Source organism: Ochotona curzoniae, unplaced genomic scaffold (genome assembly GCF_017591425.1).
Source record: "Ochotona curzoniae isolate NIBS_2020 unplaced genomic scaffold, NIBS_Ocur_1.0 scaffold_4953, whole genome shotgun sequence".
NCBI lineage: Eukaryota > Metazoa > Chordata > Mammalia > Lagomorpha > Ochotonidae > Ochotona > Ochotona curzoniae.
The window spans coordinates 3,713,227-3,729,305 of record NW_024467127.1 but is presented as its reverse complement, the minus strand read 5'-3'; the positions used below and the strand labels follow the sequence as shown (position 1 = coordinate 3,729,305).

At 42.5% G+C, this 16,079-nt stretch overlaps 1 pseudogene; it reads right to left on the bottom strand.

The window, feature by feature from the left end:
• LOC121150355 overlaps positions 1-16,079 on the bottom strand; it is a 198,377-nt pseudogene that overhangs the window by 59,694 nt on the left and 122,604 nt on the right.

Genomic DNA, 16,079 nt, shown 5'->3' with positions numbered 1-16,079 from the left:
GGAGCCGGCGCCACAACTCATGGGCGGGGCAGATGGCTTCACAGCAGGAGGAGCCATTAGTGTAATGGCTCCAGAGCCCTGAGGCCATGGGCCGAGCTTGGCCGGCACAGTAGCACCGCCATTCTCTTTCTTCTTTTCTGATCCTCCTCTTTTTCCTGCGGGTTTACGTTCTAAGCGCCTATCCCGCTTGTACCCTTCCTCCGCGTCGGACGTCTCTGAACTTGATGAGGAAGATACTGCTTTCAATTTCACCTCTATTTTTTGCTTCAAACCGGTTCTCCTCTCCCGCTCTGTTTCTGAGAGACTATCCTGGGCAGACTGAAGGGCTTTGTCACTCTCTCTGACCGCTCCCTTACAGAGGGCATAAACCCTCTGCAAAAATTTCACCAGAGAGATCCGTGCGCCCATGTCTATAACCAGAAGCGGCGGCTCATATACCTCGCTCCTAGTCACCCGAAAGTTCTCCCTCTCAGAGCTCCTTACCTGTCTTATGGCCGCAGTTCTGACTCCGTCCCGTTTAAAAAGGGAGGCCCCCTCCAGGTCCCGGGTTTCGGGCACCAGTTGTCGCGCCCACGTGTCTTATTGTCCCGCAATAAGACTCAGACGCGAGTGAAGTCTCCTGCGGTAGTCTTTATTGTGCACACCAAGATGAGGAAGAGGAAAGGGCCCCGACCCCGGCAGGCTGTCTGCTCTTTGGTGCTGACTGGCCCCGCCTCCGCCGATGATAGGTCGGCGTCATGATCACGCAGGGTCCTGGGCGACCGGATTCGTCAGTCCCCAGTGTTCACGTGCCGGCCACGCCGCAGCTCACTGCGCATGTGCTAGGCGCCTGCGCAGTACCGCGAAGGCTACGTGACTCTCCACCACGCACGAAGGTGTGGCTTCTCCGGCCAGCGCCATTTTAGGTACAGCATGTGGCCAGTGCATACAGATGCGGCTTGCAACATATAATTTCTGAATGTTTACCTTTAAAACAATGGAATTGAAATCTGATTCCTCGTGAAGAACAACAGTGTTTACACATCTCCTTTTAAGTTATTTTCTTCTTATTGATTAAACCTGCGAACTTGCTTCAGTAAATTCTTAGGTAGCCTCTTAGGACAGCAGCCAAGCTGAGAGAAAGGTAATCTGAAAAACGTTCCTGTTTCCAGTTTTGAGGCTGGCTTTGTGTTAAAATGTGTCTCCACGAACTGGGAGAAATGGTTGAAGATTGCTTAAAGCAATTGTATTGTAAAAATTTGGTGTGCTTTTATTTAGAAAATGTCTTCATTTGGCGTTGTACATGATTGTTTCAAAATGTAAATCAAGACAATTAGCAGGTTATTAAGGAAGAGCATTGCTTGTAGAATATTTTGTTACTCAGAAGTGTGGCTATCATAGAATGGAAAGGAAAAGCTGGGTCAAAATACCTAAAGGCTTAAGCAGGCTGAGAAATGAATCTTGTAAGTTTTATATATATAACTGCCTGTACTTTTAAGATACTATTACAACATCATTTAAGTGTTTAACATTAATATCTAGTGTATGCTGACATTAGAATTAAGTGTGCTTACACAGGAATGCTAGTAAATATCTGAAAAAAAAATCACAGGGAGGGGTCTGGTGCGATAGCTTAGTAGTTAAAGCGCCCGGTGCGGTAGCCTGGTAGCTGATGTCCTCGCTTTGAACGTGCCAGGATCCCATATGGGTGCCCCTTCTAATACCAGCGGCTCAGCCTCCCGTTTAGCTCCCTGTCTGTGGCCTGGGAGGGTGGCCGAGGATGGTCCCGGGGCCTTGGGACCCTGCAGCCACATGAGAGACCTGGAAAAGGCTCCTGGTTTTGGAATGACTCACGCCCAGCTGTTAAGGCCACTTGGGGAGTGAGCCATCAGACGGAGGATCTTCCCCTCTCTCTTCTCCTCTGTGTATATCTGCCTTTCCAGCAGAAACAAATTTATCTTCAAAAAGAGAAATTTTGCGGGGGAGAGCCTCCTTAGTCCTCAGGTTTAGGTAACAGATCAAAAGGAGGGGCTTTGTCCCCCAGGCAGGGGAACAGGGACCAACAGACCGAGGAAAGCCACCTGCTAGAGGAACAAATCGGTTATTGGTGGACTCTCTCTAATTGTTGATACGTGCATTCCTCAAGTTCTGCTCCCTAATCTGGGTGACCATCTGGTTGTGGTGTCTGCGGTCACAGCGGCTAGGCCCCGAGGTCTACAAACTCCAAGAGTGTGTGACATCCTACAGGTGGTTTCACAGTGCTGTCTGAGATCCATTGTCTCTCCTTGCTCAGTGTTGGATGCTTCTAAACATGGATACTTTGTTTTCTAGTTTCCAGCAGACCCACTGTATCCATTAAAGCCAAAGTCTAATAGTTAACTCTAGGTATGGCTTGTTCAGATCGCTAAGATGCAATTCTAAACAACTGGTAACTTGAAAACACCTAAGAGATTTTTCAAAAAGGCTGTTACAAAAGCTGTTTGTTTTGTTCACAAATGAGAAGTGCTAAGCTAAATCCTTTTTGAAAAGAATGCATACGTTTATAATTATACTCTTAAAAACAAACAGGAAAGCTATTTTGCTGGCTTGAATTTCTATTAGCCCTTGTGACCAGAAGAGATTGTCATACTCAGGGATACTTTGGGCACAGAGCCTTCCTCCTTGCCTCAGAAAGGCATAAGAATGACTCTTCACCTTCCCATTGTTTCCTTCTGAGAGACAAGAGGAAAAACATAGTTGCCCAACACTCACACATTACCACAGCTCAGACAATCCTTACAGCATGACTCAACCGTGAGGAGTTCATGATGAGGAGTAGGCCAAGAAAAATGAGCCATTAATGGCCATTTTTACCTAGATGGAGGAAGGCTGATTGTGGAACTAGACAGTTGGCTTCTCCTGATGTGGAATAGTAAGGGGAGTCAGAATTATGGAATGACCATTAAAAGGAGTATTTTAAAGTATTACAAGAGTGCTTGGAACATCCTGTGTGTCATGCACATGTCTGTCAAAAAATAATAACAGAAAATGACAGACAGTTCTCAAGTATTTTATTAAAATACCAGAAGGACTACACAGACATAGAAAAAAAAATAGAGTTTAGACTTAAATATGCAGTGTGCCTGTTGCACCAGGAAACCAAATTAGTAATATGGATGATCAAGTGGAAGAAATATCTTTTAACATAGGACAACAATTTTTAAGAAGAATTCACAATATTCAAGTGATCTGAAAAAGGGATTCAGAAGATATGAAAAAAAAAAAGTTAATCTAAGAAAGGGGAGAAAACGACGGAAAAAACATAAGAAATCTTCTCTGAGTTGAAAAGTTAGAGTTTACGTGTTCAAAGTGCTCATGGGAGAACAGGCCTTTGGTGCTTGTTTAAGATAGTTCTGTTGCCTCCATATCCCATTTCAAGTACCTATGTTCAAATCCCAGGTCTGCTTCCACTTCAAGAATGACCTGCACTGAGTGCCCAGGTCCAAACCTCAGCCTTGTCCAGCCTGGCCCAGCATGGCCTGTAGTGGAACTTTGAGGAATGAATTAGAAGCTGGGATACCTCTCTGCCTTCATGTCTGTCTTAGTGTCTTCCTTTTCTTTCTTAACGATGCCTGTCAAACACATACACATATATATTTGAAAAGAGCAAACTCTACCATGCAAAAATGCTTCTGTTCCTAGCCTATAAGTGTCTGAACTGCTAAACCCACAGTGTGGCTTTCAGCTGGCTTTGCACAAGGAGAGGCACTGGTGGCAAGCTGGAGGGCCAGGCAGAGGAGAACAGATAACAGGACATGTCTCCACCTTCCTCTCTGCCTCAGGACACATCTTTGGTAACAGTCGCATCTTCCCTACAGCCGTAAATCATACGAGACACGCTTCTGTCAGATGACAGAAGAATGAAATTATACTCTTTGCAACTAAGTCGTCCCAAATAAAGACCTTTATGCTCACTGAAACTAGTCAATCACAAAAAAACAAATGTCATATGTTCTCTTATAAGAAAATCAACATGGAACGTGTAACTTCAATAATTCGATCCATAGTGTTTTCGTTTTCTTTTTTGGGGGGCTGCATCCCATGTATCTTGATGTGTTTTATTTCTGTTTTAGTTGTTACAAATATTTTCTTTTCTCTTGTCGAATTCATAACTGGCTCATGGATTACACCGTGACATCATTTATTCCAAAGAGATTTTAGTGTTTCCTTTTTGTCACCCTGTGTTGGCTACTCAGTGGTGCATTTTTTCATGGTACGGTAATTTGTTATTGTTGTGCTGGTGGCTGTTGTGCTAACTCATACCAGTAGTTGGCCTTGTTTCATGCTTTCTCAGTTATGGGAATGTATAGCGATGGAGTACTGGGGTCTGCCATATACAGACGTATAATGCAACATGCATCCCTGCTTCCAAATGAAGAATGGATTCCCAATAAAAATGTTGAAAATGTGTACACAATGGGCTGCTGGATGTCTGACACTGTCTGTACCAGCAATGATGGAGTACACTTAAATAAGAGACTGATGGAATTATGATTTTTTATTAAGAAATATAGCATTTTTAAAAAGGAATGTAGCATTGTAGTAAATCAGAGAAAATCTGTCGGGGGTGGGAGTTTAGGGAGAGAATACTAGCCTATATAGAAAAAAAAATTTAAAAAGATAAAATTAGAGAAAAACAACTTTAACCTAAATATCTGAAATCCAGATCTAGATAGCTACTTCTAAAACGGCTTCCAGGGATCTGGTCCTCCTGGTATCCGCTCTCCTGTGTAAATGTCCTCTCATCTGTTTGTACTGCATCTAGTGACTCTGGGAAAAGTGATGAATGCCCTTTTATGATGATATTGTTTCTCAGATTCTCATTCTGTCTCTTGCTTCTGATGGCTCTGACAATAGCCTTAGCCCCTGCTCACTTCAGCCTAATCTGGGCAATCTTTTCTCCAGAGTTCCTTGTGAATTAGCAGACTCTGTGGCTTTCTTCATGGGTACCAGTCATATGACAAGAGTGGAGGCAGGGTTTATCTCTAACCCCTGGGGCAGGGTGTATCTGCTTACACCTGGGGTAAAGATGGCTACACTGTGCTTCACTGAGGAATGCCTGCTCTGTGAAGCCTGATTCATGAAGCCTGGATCTGCCTCCTTGCCTGACTGAGTTTTTGATAACTATACTGGGCCTAAAGGCAAGCTATTTTTAAAATTATTTATTTTTTATTACATTGCATTATGTGACACAGTTTCATAAGCACTGGGATTCCTCCAACCACTCCCCGTAACTCCCTGTACCCTCTGCCCATGGTGCTTTCCTCCACCTTGTTGCAATATTACATTTTAAATTCAGTCAAGATTCTTTCATTGCAAGTGTATACCAGGCATAGAGTCCAGCATCTTATTGTCCAGATCAATTCAATGGTTTCTTGGGGAGACCGTCTCTGGTCTGAAAGCAGAGCTGGCAGAATATCATCTCGATCAATTAAACGCCATAACATATCATTAACAGCAATTTACAACATTATGGAATTATTTGACATGGTATTGAGTAACCAATATGTTAAAAAAATGCAAGTTCTGAATGACATCCTGTGACTACTTCATTGACATTTCAATTTTAGTTTATACACAGAACCAGCTTCTATATACCTTATAATGGCTATAGGCTACTATTCAGCTGTCATTTTAGCATTCAGCAGTTTATAGTGTTCAAGCATAATTTTGCTGAACTTGGCAGATTTTGGGATAGTCTAAACTGGCTTGTAACTAACAAGGCATAAGTCACAATTGAGATGCAGAACAGTTTTAGGAAGGGTATGCAGAGAAATCTTCAATACCTTAGTGAGGAGTAACTAATCTTTGTGTCCTACCTAGTAAGTCCTGTGTGAGTCCACGCTGACTATTTCCTGTCTGGTTCTAAGCTTGTGTGTGTGTGTGTGTGTGTGTGTGTGTTTGGGGGGGCACCGGGGAGACCCTGATGGTCATTGCAAGAGAGGTTAGGGATCCAAAGTTGGAACTAAGGACCAGAGAAAGCTGCTCTCCCAAGTCCCGAAGGAAGTTTATTGTTCTGTTTCTACTGACCGCTCAGTGCTCCTGGCTGTCATTCTGATGACCTTGGATCCTGCAAGGGAAGGGTTTGGGCTTCTTCCATCCCCCATGGTAGATTCGAACGGGGGTGGGTGACCTCAGTTTTCGGCCTCTGAAGCCATTCCAGTTCCCCGTGGTCTCCTTGGTAGTTGGGATGTTTGGTCTTCAGCTTAACAGTGTTGTCCTTGCACTGTTCAGGTCTAACATAGAGTATTCATTAACATGTTCAGTGGAATGCTAAATGTACTTTTTGTTTAACTAATTTACACCTCTAAATTATTCAGAGTTCGAAACCAAGTCCCATAACTTCGAAAGTTCTAGTAGGATCCCTGCAACTCTCAAACATTGAGACAAAATTTGGATAATATGATTGTCATTTAAATTAATTTGGATTATAATCTCACATTATTATAAAATTATGCTAAATGTGTTGCATCATAGATGCTATTAAAGTAAATGTGTATTTATTTTCATTGCTCAAAATGTTTTCTAATCATGAAATTGGTCCAGATTATAAATTATTATTGTTCTTATTTACAAAGAATTCTGTGAGATTTTGCCCTACAGGAAAGCAACACATTCTTTAAAAATGTATAGTAAAATTGGTCATGATGTGTATAATTTCTGAATGTTTACCTTTAAAACAATGGAATTGAAATCTGATTCCTCGTGAAGAACAACAGTGTTTACACATCTCCGTTTAAGTTATTATCTTCTTATTGATTAAACCTGCGAACTTGCTTCAGTAAATTCTTAGGTAGCCTCTTAGGACAGCAGCCAAGCTGAGAGAAAGGTAATCTGAAAAACGTTCCTGTTTCCAGTTTTGAGGCTGGTTTTGTGTTAAAATGTGTCTCCACGAACTGGGAGAAATGGTTGAAGATTGCTTAAAGCAATTGTATTGTAAAAATTTGGTGTGCTTTTATTTAGAAAATGTCTTCATTTGGCGTTGTACATGATTGTTTCAAAATGTAAATCAAGACAATTAGCAGGTTATTAAGGAAGAGCATTGCTTGTAGAATATTTTGTTACTCAGAAGTGTGGCTATCATAGAATGGAAAGGAAAAGCTGGGTCAAAATACCTAAAGGCTTAAGCATGCTGAGAAATGAATCTTGTAAGTTTTATATATATAACTGCCTGTACTTTTAAGATACTATTACAACATCATTTAAGTGTTTAACATTAATACCTAGTGTATGCTGACATTAGAATTAAGTGTGCTTACACAGGAATGCTAGTAAATATCTGAAAAAAATTACAGGGAGGGGTCTGGTGCGATAGCTTAGTAGTTAAAGCACCCGGTGCAGTAGCCTGGTAGCTGATGTCCTCGCTTTGAACGTGCCAGGATCCCATATGGGTGCCCCTTCTAATACCAGCGGCTCAGCCTCCCGTTTAGCTCCCTGTCTGTGGCCTGGGAGGGTGGCCGAGGATGGTCCCGGGGCCTTGGGACCCTGCAGCCACATGAGAGACCTGGAAAAGGCTCCTGGTTTTGGAATGACTCACGTCCAGCTGTTAAGGCCACTTGGGGAGTGAGCCATCAGACGGAGGATCTTACCCTCTCTCTCCTCCTCTCTGTATATCTGCCTTTCCAGTAGAAACAAATCTATCTTCAAAAAGAGAAATTTTGCGGGGGAGAGCCTCCTTAGTCCTCAGGTTTAGGTAACAGATCAAAAGGAGGGGCTTTGTCCCCCAGGCAGGGGAACAGGGACCAACAGACCGAGGAAAGCCACCTGCTAGAGGAACAAATCGGTTATTGGTGGACTCCCTCCAATTGTTGATACGTGCATTCCTCAAGTTCTGCTCCCTAATCTGGGTGACCATCTGGTTGTGGTGTCTGCGGTCACAGCGGCTAGGCCTCTAGGTCTACAAACTCCAAGAGTGTGTGACATCCTACAGGTGGTTTCACAGTGCTGTCTGAGATCCATTGTCTCTCCTTGCTCAGTGTTGGATGCTTCTAAACATGGATACTTTGTTTTCTAGTTTCCAGCAGACCCGTTGTATCCATTAAACCCAAAGTCTAATAGTTAACTCTAGGTATGGCTTGTTCAGATCGCTAAGATGCAATTCTAAACAACTGGTAACTTGAAAACACCTAAGAGATTTTTCAAAAAGGCTGTTACAAAAGCTGTTTGTTTTGTTCACAAATGAGAAGCACTAAGCTAAATCCTTTTTGAAAAGAATGTATACATTATACATAATGTATACATTATACTCTTAAAAACAAACAGGAAAGCTATTTTGCTGGCTTGAATTTCTATTAGCCCTTGTGACCAGAAGAGATTGTCATACTCAGGGATACTTTGGGCACAGAGCCTTCCTCCTTGCCTCAGAAAGGCATAAGAATGACTCTTCACCTTCCCATTGTTTCCTTCTGATAGACAAAAGAAAAACATAGTTGCCCAACACTCACACATTACCACAGCTCAGACAATCCTTACAGCATGACTCAACCACGAGGAGTTCAAGATGAGGAGTAGGCCAAGAAAAATGAGCCATTAATGGCCATTTTTACCTAGATGGAGGAAGGCTGATTGTGGAACTAGACAGTTGGCTTCTCTTGATGTGGAATAGTAAGGGGAGTCAGAATTATCAAATCACTATTAGCAAGGAGTATGCCATGAACATGCTGTGTGTCATGCACATGTCAAGCAAAACCATAACAGAAAATGACAGACAGCTCCCATGTATGTGTGATTAGAATACCAGAAGGAACTTGAAGAACTAGAAAGAACTAGAGTTTTGACTTTAAACATGCAGTGTGCCAGCTGCGCGGGAACACCAAACAGTAATCTGGATGATCAGGTGGAAGAAAAATCTTTCTTTCTCTCTTTTTGTTAGGTTTATTTTATTTTTATTGCAATGTGATATATAGAGAGAGGAGGAAAGACAAGGGAAGTTTTTTTATCCAGTGGTTCATTCCCCATGCAACCACGATGGCTAGTGTTTCGCTGATCTGAAGCCAGGAGACAGGAAATTCTCCCAGGCCTCCCATGAGGGTGCAGGGCCCAAAGGCTTTGGGCCATGCTCTGCTGCTTTCCCAGGCCACAAGCAAGTAGCTGGATGGGAAGCAGGGCTGGTGGGAATGGAACCGGTGCCCATATGGGATCCGGGCTCTTTCAAAGAGAGGACTTTTCCTGCTAAGCCACATCGCTGGATCCAAGAAATATTTTTCAGCAGAGGAGAAAAATATTAACAGGAAGAAATCACCATAGCTAAACAATCTGAAAAAGGGATCCAGAAGTTAATCTAAGAAATGGAAAAAAAAAAGATGGAAATAAATTAAGAAATCTTCCCTGACTTGAAGAAAGCTTAGAGTTTGCATATACAATGTGCTTATGGAGGAGCAGGCACTTGGAGATTGATTAACACATCTCTGTTGCCTGCACATCCACTTTCAAGTACCTGGGTTAAATCCCAGCTCTGCTATCCACTTCCAGCTAGATCTAAATTAGTGCCCAGGTCCAAACCTCAGCCTGGCCCAGCCTGGCCCAACCTGGCCTGTTTTGTACCTTTGAAGAAAGAAGTAGAAGCTGGGATTTCTCTCTGCCTTCATGTCTGTCTTAGTGTCTTCCTATTCTTCCTTAATGATGCCTGTCAAATATGTGCATGTATGCATATACACACATACACACAACATACACACATGCATACAACATACACACATACATACAACATACACATATATATCTTCGAAAAGAGCAAACTCTACCATGCAAAAATGCTTCTGTTCCTAGTCTATCAATGTCTGAACTGCTAAACCCACAGTGTGGCTTTCAGCTGGCTTTGCACAAGGAGAGGCACTGGTGGCAAGGTGGAGGGCCAGGCAGAGGAGAACAGATAACAGGACATGTCTCCACCTTCCTCTCTGCCTCAGGACACATCTTTGGTAACAGTCACAGCTCACCTACAACGGTAAATCCCCTTTTTTTTAAGATCTATGTTTATTTTTATTTTTTAATTGATTACATTGCATTATGTGACACAGATTTATAGGCACTGGGATTCCCCCCACCCCTCCCAAACCCTCCCCTCCCCGCCCCCGGGGGGAAGCCTCCACCTTGTTGCATTACCACAGTTTAAATTCAGTTGAGATTCTTTCATTGCAAGCATCTACATTGCAAGTACATAGTTTCTGTCACTGGAAACCATCTAAGCTTCTCAGCACCCACCAACATTTGATGCACAATACCTGCTCCCTACTCTTGCCCCAGGCACAGTCAATTCCATATAAAGAGTCTGAGATCTAAGAACATGTTGGTTTGACTGCAGATACTTTTGGTCACGTTCTTGAAGAACCCGGGACCCACCGACATATCCTCTGTGCAATCCACATACCTTTCAGTGCTCTGCAGGCCCCACCTCTGAAGCCATTAGCTGGCGCAGCACGCTAGCAGCATCCTGCAGTGGGCCTCGGTTTCCCCATCTGTAAAACGCAGACGTGACAGCAGGAAGGACCCTTGGAGTGTCTAGATGAAACCCGTGGTGCTCCTCACTGTACTGGATCACTCGCTGCTCGAACTGGGACTCGGAGACCCAGGTGACAAAGTCCAAATTGCATGACGCAAGGAAAGGGCAGGCTCAGTGACCACCACCTCGGGTCCCTTGCACAAGTTCCCCTCCTCCATGAAGGCCGACGGGAACCTGAAGAGTTGTGCCATGGCGAAGCTTGAGAAGCAAAGTCAGGCAGGCCATGGCAGCAGCCCAAAGTCAGACGAAGGCACAGAGCTCACGTGGGGTGCGTGTAGGTACCAGGCGCATGGGCCTCAGGCGCAAGCGTCTCCTGCTCCCGCGTGGTGTGCACGTGGCAGAGTCGCGTGCGCGACAGTTGGAGCAGGGTAGTCTTCTCACCGCTGAAGCCGTTAAGGCCTGTTGACTGCTCAAGCTTGTCTTCCAGCACAACCAGCATGTCTCGCTGCCTTTACAGTTAACTTCTTTTATGATTATCAGCGAAAGCTGGGCACACCATATGGTGAAGTCTTGGCATCTTTACAACAGAGTTGCTCAGAGGTAATTGCCAAGCTTGTTAAAGGCAACAAAACATACAGGTATGCCTTCAAGACAACAGCTTCAACTTCATCAGTTGAAACATCCTTGGATTGTATTTCCCTCAATGCTGACATTACATTTTAAATCACTAACTGTGATCTAATCCAGATTCTATTCCTATGAAACCACAGATAACCAACTTACAAGTTGGCCAGAGCATTAAAGAGAAAACATTTAGGGGAGATGGAGAAACTTAGGGATGATTTTATGATTCTTCACGTGCATGAAAGAAATCTGTTTCCTTTGAAATAATCTTAATACATTAGGTGGTCTTTTCTTTTAAAATCAAATAAGCATTTGATAAAGTAATTGATAATTCCTAGGCTTCTAGTTTTCAAAAGCTAAAAAGTATCTGCCTATTCTCAGATTCTGCATCAAAGAATAACAAATCCTTCCTAGAAGTTAATAAATGGTGTATGTTATCCAGAGTATCTATCCTATGCTAATATTTGGATCCAAAGAACAGATACTTTTCACAACTCCTAACAGATTAAAACCTTTTGGGTACCAATTTTTTCACTGCTCCTATAACCATCACCATTGTTTTGCTAGGTAATCAGCAAATGATTGCAGTTTGTTTGGCAGTGTTTCTTCTTTCAACAGCCTGTCCTTTCTTTCTCTCCAAGCAACAGAACCCAGGTTGCCATGACCCTACTGTGCCTCTGCTGGACAGCCTGGTTCTCAGCCATTGGGAAGCAGATGGTCAGCTCTGGTCTTTTAGTAGAGAGAATGCTGAACGCTATCCCCAAGTGTCTGACTCACACGTCTGAGTGGGTTGGAAAACATCCATTTTGTTCAACTTTCCAAAGACTACATCTTGGACTGGTCTTGAACAGCCCTAAAAAAGTGTTAGTCCAAAGCATGAAACTAGCCATGTCACCATCCTGCAAAACAGCTCCTGAGTGGTGCCTTGTCCATCATAATTCAAGTTCTTTAACCTGACTCACATGGTTTATCACCTCAGTCTTTTTCTTTTAATTTATTTATTTTTATTGCAACGTCAGATTAACAGAGAGGAGGATAGAGAAAGATCTTCCATCTGATGATTCACTCCCCAAGTGACCACAATGGTCAGTGCTGCGCTGATCTGAAGCTGGGAGCTGGGAGCTTCTCTGGGTCTCCCACGCGGGTGCTGGGACCCAAGACTTTGGGCCATCCTTGACTGCTTTCCTAGGCCACAAGCAGGGAGCTGGATGGGAAGCAGGATTAGAACTGGCACCCATATGGGATCCTGGCGCATTAATTGTGAGGACTTTAACCGCTAGGCCACAGTGCCAGGCCCTATTACCTTCATTCTTATTTGGTGTTATTGATCACCACATCACACAATATGCTGTAATTATGTAAAAACAGGCTGTTCAGGGTCTCTCCTTCTCTCTCTCTCTCTCTGTCTCTCTCTCTCACACACACACACATTGCTTTCTAATATAAACAATGCATCTTGTATAGTTTGCAAACAATAATAACCTATAGAATCACTGTTGGTTTTTTTTTTTCTGGACTATGCCACATTTTTTTTAATTATTAGAAATTTCTTTAAGAAACCATTACAAAAATGCAGTTTAGTTCTAATCACACAGTGCAGATGAACAAGCTCTAAGTCAGGCTTTTAACTTGTTGACATCTGTTGATGCACTAAGCAAACTCTCAGACTTTGAGGTTTATAAATATCAGTTTGTGGATTTCAAAGTATCGAAGGGACACCCTTAGCTTTTTAACTGGAAAGAGATATTCTGTAACTACACAGTTTATTCCTACCACCAGATAGAATATTTAAAGCTTCAAAAATAAATATGGATGTAGATAGAAATAAATCAATTAGATATACTATTATAAAATAACCACAAGTCAGGGGATTTATATTACATTTTAAATTGTTCACGAATCTGTATGGCCTAGTGTTTTTAAAATCATGGTTGTCTTTACTGTCTTGCATGAAATTCCTGGAAATTCACTCTTTCAGGAAGAGTACAAGCTGACTGCAGCACACCATGGAGCTGACTGCTTTGAACACTCTAAACTCCGGAATGCCAGATACCAAAATCCCCATGTGCTGGCAGGTCTTCATCATGTTCCACTCCAGTACCTCCCAGAAGTAGCAAGACCTTCTGGAAGAGGTCCTGTCCTCTGCATGCCGCCAGTGCCCAGGGCTTCACTGCCTGTAGTCTGCCCTCAGCTGTTGAGCTGTAAGGTCCCCCAAGTCTGGCATAGGGCCTCAGTGAGCTGTGTTGAGTGTTCCTCAGCACTAAGCTTAGTGGACTGTAGGGGCAGACTGTATGCTTCTCTATATCCACAGTAATTACTCTTAGCTGTAAGTTTCCAGAGCTTGACTTATTTTTTTAAAGCCACTTCCGCAACAGAGCAGGAAACCAAACCAAACCAAACCAAACCAACAAACCAAAAACAACAACAACTCTCTCTTTACAAATCAAACATCTGAGTAGGGGGTGAGAGTTAAGGATAAGAGCTTATGCTGCAGATTCCAGATTCCTGGAGATTACCCCAGCTAACTGAAGTTGCTGTGCTAGCAGGGCATGACTGGGTATGGGCATAGACAGGACAGAGCAAGGGCCAAAGCAGTGAAAAGGAGACATGCTCCTTTAACTTACTCAGAGTTTGGCTGTATCTCCTGTGTATGTCCCCACCTCACTTGCAGGGTTCAGAAGGGACCCTATCCCTATTTGATCATGAGGCACCAAGGATGGGGAGATGAGACCCAGAGGCAGACACATTGGTACCTCACCCCTTCTTTCACCTCTTCTGTTTATAATTTATTTTTATCTTTTGAAATCTTTTTGTTTGTTCATTTCCTGCTCTCCCTCAAGCAGCCTGGGAGTGTGCAGGGAGCATCAACTCACCTCATAGTCAATGTCCAAGGAGTCTGCTGCACCCTTGAACCTGAAGTGCTGTGTGTGCCTGTCCATGGTGAAGTTCACCTGCTTGCCCACTCAGTCAGGACTGAGTGCCAGTGCTGGTCATGGAGGAGGCTGCCCAGGGTGGCTGAAGGTGGGCTGCTGTGGAGCCTGGCCATGCTGTCTTCTGTGATAGGGCAAAGAGTCAGAAGGAAGTTTTGAATGTGGCCAGATGAGCGTCCCTAATTGGAAGTATCACAAGCAAAATGATTGAAAAATTCAAGGTTTTCTATAGGAAATGTGACATTGCAGGAGGAGAATTTCACATGAGCTGACCTCATGTGAAGGGTTGCTTTCAAAATGCAGGTTTACCAGAAATACAATAGCAAATTATCTTTGGGGTATCGGCATAAGGTTACGTTAAAAGATGAATGGATCTTGTTTTTTAGTTGACTTGCACCCTTATGCTGTGGATATGGGTTTAAATAAATCTGAAGTCTGAAATAGTCATGGTTGCATAGGTTTCGTACAGCTGGGACTCAGCCTGGAGAACATGTGTCTCTGTGCCATTGCTCTCTATCTCAAAGTTGGAGAAGGATCACCTCTGTCGGTCTCCAATGTGGTAGAGTTGTGAGAGACTAATGCTTAGCACACAGACAGGGGACCACATTGAATAGTTTAACTGATGCTTACACTCGCTTCCTGAGATGAAATGATGAGCTTTCAGGACTTGAACAATTTAATTGAACATGCATCATTTATTTGAGGCACAGAAAGAAATCAGGAGGTGTGTGTGTGTGTGTGTGTGAGAGAGAGAGAGAGAGAGAGAGAGAGAGACCCTCACTTCATGACAATAGTCATATTGAGGCATACAGCTCAGCGTAGGGCTTCTACATGAACTGCAGAGGCATAGATAGCTCACTGTTTTCCTTCTCTAATCCCCTCATCCAGGAATGACTAGAGTTCAGGACAGGGGACCTTGTCAAGGCACTTGAGCTTATATAAAAACAGAGAGAAGAAACACTTGTCTCGCTGCATCTATGTGCCGTACAAAGTCTGGATCTATCTAGATTATATACCTGAGACTACAGAGATTTTATTCCTAGAAATACCTGTTTTTCATTCCAGGATTTTTCTGGATTTTACTCCTGGATCTACCTGGATTTATTCTGGGATTTATGTGCAAGTAGTACCTGAATCAACCGGCATATTTTTCAAAATAAAAAAAAAAACTTTGTGTATTTCGTTTCTAAATGTACAAAATTTTATTCCTGTATCTACCTGGATGCCATTCCTAAATCCACCTTGATTTTTATCCATGGATGTACCAGGAATTATTTCCATAACCCACATCCAATCCATAATCTGGGTTTAATACTTGAATCTACTTGATTATATACCTGGGTCAATGAAGATTCCATTCTTAGATCTGCATGGATTGTAACCTGAATCTAACTTTTTTTTTTCAAAATCTACCTACATAACATATCTGGATACTTCTACTCACATACATGTGAATATATGGATTGGATTACTGCATCACTCTGGATTACAATATGCAATATACCTGCATTGGACATTGCATCACCCTGGATTTTTCATGGAAATCTGAATTTCAATTCTGGTTGTACTATCTTTATTTCTGGATATACCTGCAAGGATTTACACTAAATATCTGTATTACATAGCTGAATTTACCAATGTAATATATCTGAATCTACTTCTATTCCATACATATATCTATCAAGATCAAATTCTTGGATTTACAAGAATTTAGCTCCAGAATTCACATAGAGTTCATTCCTGAGATTATGTGAGATTAATTCATGGTTTAAATGCAATTTAATACTGTCAAGGGATGAATTGACTCTGGGATCACCTGTATTCCGTACTAGAACTCGGTATTGTTTCCTGGATCGAAAAAATTTATTCCTGGATCTCGTGGTTAAATAGCTAAATCCATTTTCTTTATCTGCATTTCCTTGGTGGTATTCCTAGCTTTACCTTCCTACAGTGTCTGGATTAATGTGGATGATAGATCAAAATTACATGGATTTATATTGCAGGAAATACATTAGGTATTTCTCATGGATATATTTGGAGTTTATACAAAGATTTCCTTCAAATTT